This window comes from Phalangium opilio, unplaced genomic scaffold, assembly GCF_054372755.1.
Source record: "Phalangium opilio isolate 3A_F unplaced genomic scaffold, DU_Popi_V2 ptg000024l_1, whole genome shotgun sequence".
NCBI classification, from domain to species: Eukaryota; Metazoa; Arthropoda; class Arachnida; order Opiliones; family Phalangiidae; genus Phalangium; species Phalangium opilio.
In genome coordinates this window covers 9,391,563-9,397,071 of record NW_028324155.1, presented here as the reverse complement: position 1 = coordinate 9,397,071, position 5,509 = coordinate 9,391,563, and the positions used below count along the sequence as shown (strand labels likewise).

Below are 5,509 nucleotides of genomic sequence, written 5' to 3'. Positions count from 1 at the left end.
ATGGGGTTATAAGGAATGTACTGGGGGATTCGCGGGGGTACGGCGGGGCGGGGGGGGGAGTTCAGCCAACTGGAACAGCCTATCATTTTCGGCAGTATTAATCAACGCGGGGAAGCTCTAGCTCCTCGTTTCGTATCTACGCCACCACCGACCGTTTATGGAGGGGGGGGAGAGAATATGGGGTAAAGCCCCCCTTCCCCTTAGGATGGGGAAGACGACCCCTCTTTACTAATACCTCTTTTCTCTCTCTCTCTCGGTTTATCCATACTCGCACCCCTCCTTTTATAATAAGCACGCGGGAGGATGAGCCCCTTGGGTTTCCTACTCTCTTATATTTATTTATACAAAATGGCTATTGGCCTATTAGGAATTATATTTATGTATATTGCTTGTATGCATATATATCTATTAGATATAACGCTATGGTTGCTTTGAGAATTAGTTAAGGAGAAATATCAAGTATTTTTAAGGGGAAGAAATTCAATAGGGAACATTTTAGTAGATAAGAGTTTTCAAAGAAAGTGTCGCATTTTCAGAATTCTTAATAAGTTTCGTTAGAATTATCAGAATTATCGCGTTACGACAGATTTATAACGAATGCGCGCCAAAAACATTTTAAATTGAATTCAAGCGCAAGCGCCATTTCGCGCAAAAAAAAGCAAGATTTTTCAATTCAACTCAGGCACGGCCATTTCGCGCCAAAAATGATACTTTCTAAGCCTAATTATCTCTACTACTATATTTAACATTACAAATTCATCGAAATTTCGATATCGCGCTCGACTACCGCGTACTTTTAACCTCACTTTAAAGTATATACAGCAGCGTCTTCCCGATTTTAACCCTTTTGAATTAATACGAAATGAAACGCGTATCTCTCATCTTAAGCCTGTGCCCCTCAGTTATAGGCCTTTGGGCGGGTATCGAGCGCGCGCGCGCTTTAAAATTATATAGCTTGTTTCAACGAGACGGTAATAGGTTTCCCGCCAAATCGAGAAAGCGCGCGCTAACCCTTCTCTCCCCCCCTCCCCCATGGTTTCTCGCGAGCACGCGCGTATGTCTACAAAGTGCAATTTTCAAATCCCTTTATTCCACGTGGATTGTAAACAGTCGGGGAAGGGAAGTTGGGTTCTAATTTGAATTAAAGATTTCTCGATTGCGATATCTTCTCGCGGAGGGAATATCCCCCCCTCGATATAAATTATAACAAGGATAGAATCCGGAAAAGTGAAAACGGGGGCAGGAGGGGTCCTCCCCCCACCGCCAGGGGCGTGTGAGAAGTTATTATATGCGTATATGTAATAATTCGTCCATCTGGATTTGCGCTGCTTGGTATTAGTATTAGAATTATTTTACGAGTGAATTTCAATCGCTCCATGAATATAAATGACAAAGTAATCTTTATTTACGGAATAATAAGAAATAGCGGTACTGTTTTTGATTTATATTACAGTACGCTAGTAACATTTTCAAAATAAACGAACAAATTTCTTGTTCGTTTTTCAATATTCTTTGGGCGAATACAATAAATTCGTCAATATTTTTAAGGGGGATGAAACGGTGAAATTGCGGTGGTTCAATATTCTTTGAGGAATTGAACGAATTCCATAGGTATTATCACCTCTATTATAATTTGCGTCCAATTTCGTAAACACGCGTTATAATTATTGGAGCTATTATCATTGTTGGAGGCTTTATTCATTAAAATGAATAATAAGGCGTGCGGGATCCCCTTCTCGGCCCATTTTCGATCCCCATCCTGGGATTTAACACTAATAATGGCCTCCAGACCAACGGGTTATGACTTAAGTTTCGGCTTTGGGGCCGGGGGGGGCATGCAGTGTAGTGCAGACCCGCAACTGTATTGTTCGACAAATATAAATAGACGATCGAGCTGGAAGGCCCGACGAGAAATTAGAAGGCATCTCGCGTATTCCAATAGGGCTTCAACGCAAATTACTAATTTACCAATATTTAAAGGGATACTGAAACTTACATAACCCATGAAGTAAAGTAAGAAAGAGTTTGAAATTTCTTAACTCTTGTTGTATAAGAGTTACAGGGAAGTCCTTTGAGTATGTTATAGCCCTATTTCTCAGCTTTCCAACGATACTAAATACTTGGGCCTACAATAATCAGGGCACGAGTAATTAAGCAAATTTGAAAACGGGTAGTTACTATTCTTATCAGTAGGCAAAGCCGACATTTAGGGAGAAACAATCCCGTGTTAATCCTATGGCCCCTGTAGAAATGTTTACCCCTCAACACATAATTGTGCAGGGAGAAGCCAGCTTACAGGCAAAATCCCGAAAATAATGTTGCAAAATTAAAATTTTCCCTGATTCTGTAAGAGATACAATGGATACTAAAATACGATACTAAATATTTTAGGTTACAACAATCGAGGCCAGAGTAATTAAGCAAATTACGAAAAAATCACTACATCCTTTCCATAATTTTAACTTAAACTTTTAATCTTCAGAACTCTGGTTCTTCGTATACGTGGAAATCGGTTCCTTAGAGAATAGTCCTGTAAAATGGCGTGAAAAAATTTAATTAGCATTAAAGTTGTATCTTAAAATACATTTATTAAAATTAAACGTGAATATTTGGGTCTGGTGGGAATCAGCACGATATACTTCTAATTCTGAAGTGCAACGTGATTCCAAATCCCGGGAGAAGATAGAAGGGTTAGGATTGAGTTCTTCCCATAGATATAGTAAAACTATAAAGGGTCTAGATCCACTTCGCTGGCTTAGGCTTAACGAAAAAACGCGGAAGGGGCAACGAGCAGACAGCCGCTATTTTCTGGGGGGTAGCAGTTTAAAACGCCATCTATCGGTAGCTTTCGAAACTAAATTAAAGGATGAGCTTAGAGTAGTGGCACTCTATGTTAACCCCCTATAGGACATAATAAGTCAAACCCTCGGAGATGCCATTACTCCATTTTATACGAGCTAAGAGCGGAAAAACGTATTTTATAAATTTTACACCTGTAAAATCTTTTAAAAAACACTTGGAACTTGTATTTCTACTTACTTTCGAGGAAATACCACCGTTTTCTGAAGGTAAGAGTCTTTTTTTTATACATTTATTAGTAATAAAAACATTAAGGCGAGCTAAGCCTTGGTCTTGTAAAACACGGCAGATTAGTGATTAGCCTCTACCCTCTATGTGCAAATCTACATTATGGCCATGACCAAGGCTTAGCTCGCCTTAATGTTTTTATTACTAATAAATGTATAAAAAAAAGACTCTTACCTTCAGAAAACGGTGGTATTTCCTCGAAAGTAAGTAGAAATACAAGTTCCAAGTGTTTTTTAAAAGATTTTACAGGTGTAAAATTTATAAAATACGTTTTTCCGCTCTTAGCTCGTATAAAATGGAGTAATGGCATCTCCGAGGGTTTGACTTATTATTCCCTATAGGGAGTTAACATAGAGTGCCACTCATCCTTATGATAGTTCCAATTTTGGCCGCTAATTTGTCCCCGATAGATGGCGTTTTAGAGCCAAATTCATGAAAGCGATCGCAAGTTGCGTTAAGTTGCGCAAATTTTGCGTCTGAAAAAAAATTTGCGTTTGGTTCGTATTCACGAAGAGAAAGTTGCGTTTCGCAACTATTTATGTAACGCAAACTGCGCAACTTCATTTCGACCAATTAAAAGCAAGCGCGCCTTTTTTAAGTTAAGCCTACTTTTCAAATACGAGAAAGGCGTTGGTCGATGTTTCTTTAAAAGAAAGGCAAGCAAATTGGAAGGAAAGAGAAATTGAATTATATATTAATAACATGTTTGAAGAGTCGTCCAGAGTTAATAAAGGGAGAAATAACTCCAAATGGTAAATTTCACTCGACGAAGCAGATTTCTAAAGCTTGGGATGAAGTCGCCAATGGTAGGATTGCACTATATCTATTTACATGAAATAACGGTCTTATCTGACTAATTAAACCATGGGGAGTTCAAATAAAATAGTTAAAAAAATATTGGCCCGCCGCAAGTATTTTTAATTTTTTTTCGAAAATTTCAAAATTGCATGTTTTTACCGTAACTCCTGTATACCGTATTCCGCACTCAGTCTTGTAAAAAACGTAATTAATAGCCGATAATTTGGAAAAGGCGCATTATTTTGGCTGAAGGAACTAAATTTTAAAACTCATATTTAGAAATAGGGGCATAATTTTTGGTGAAGGCACTAAATTCAAAAACCGATATCTTGGAAAAGGTGGCAACTAGTTACAGAATCCATCAAACCTAACCTAGCTAGAGCTATAGGGATACGAATTTTTGGTGATTTCGAATTTTCAAACGAAGTTTTGGCCCAGTTCTGGCGGACGAATATTTTTTTAACTATTTTTTTTTAAACTCCCCGTGCTCTAATTAGTCAGGTAAGACTGTTATTTCATGTAAATAGATATAATGCAATTGTACCGAAACGTGAAATAACCCGCGATACAGTTGGTTGTGATCCTTTGTAATGCAAATCTCGACCAACTACACCCTGAAAACTACCACCAGGGCTACCACTTGCCATGAATGACAATCCCATCAGAACCTAAACGAATATTTAAAATTCATTACATATAGCCTATAAATAGCGTGCATTTTATTTATCGCATATAACTTGCCTGCGTTTTAACAGCCAGTGAAGAGCGTCTTCTGGTGGGATGCTCTTAAAAGATCGCAAAGCTCGAAAACATTTGTTCTTGGAAGCCTATAATAGTCTCTAAACACATGTTCGGGAAACTCAAACGCATTAGTTCTATCCCTAAAAATTCTCTGACGCCGCAGATCTCTTCGTTCGGCAACTACGATTAACTCCAGAAACTCCATTTTTGTTTTTGAAATTGAAACTCGCGCACGTTTTGAAGTAATTTTCCCGCGTTTTACTACTTGCGATCGATAAAAACGAAGCGCAAAAGTTGCGTTACAAAAGAACACGTGATTAACGCATTTTGCGTCGATTTTTTATCATGAATACCAAGTTGCGTCAGGTGAAAAAAGTTGCGATTAGGGCGCTACCTTTGACTGTATTAAATTTTGCGTCAGACGCAAAAATTGCGTTTTCATGAATTTGGCTCTTATACGGCTACCCCCAGAAAATAGCGGCTGTCTGCTCGTTGCCCCTTCCGCGTCGACCTCCCATTGAATTGTGTATCTACCCTTTTAATATATCTATGGTTCTTCCTTACTTTCATCTATCCCGCATCCCCGAGTAATCTTTCGCGCCCCTTTTCCGGAGCGAGGAATGACGGGGGGGAGGGGCGAAACGTGGCGGGAACGATAATCCCTCTTTTCCAATCGCTTTATAGAGTCTGCAGCTGCCTGTTTTTATCCCGGCTTTATGTCAACATCATCACTATACGAACACACACACACGGCGAAACGCGCCAAATCTCCCATACTAAATCCTTCCTTAGAAACCCTAGATTTCCCCCTTTCATCCTTGTAAAACTATATCCTTATTAAGCTTGAACTCTGTATATAAACAGTAGAGCGCGCGCGAATGAT

The 5,509-nt window shown here is 39.0% G+C and overlaps 1 long non-coding RNA gene across 1 annotated transcript in view; it reads right to left on the bottom strand.

The window, feature by feature from the left end:
• LOC149692764 (uncharacterized) overlaps positions 1 to 5,091 on the bottom strand; it is a 116,775-nt gene extending 111,684 nt beyond the window's left edge. Inside the window, exons 1-2 of the long non-coding RNA XR_016382874.1 lie at positions 4,627 to 5,091; positions 3,790 to 4,553 (exon numbers count right to left, since the gene is read on the bottom strand). This is a non-coding gene — a long non-coding RNA (uncharacterized LOC149692764). The remainder of the gene's footprint in view (positions 1 to 3,789; positions 4,554 to 4,626) is intronic.
• Positions 5,092 to 5,509: the final 418 nt, after the last annotated feature.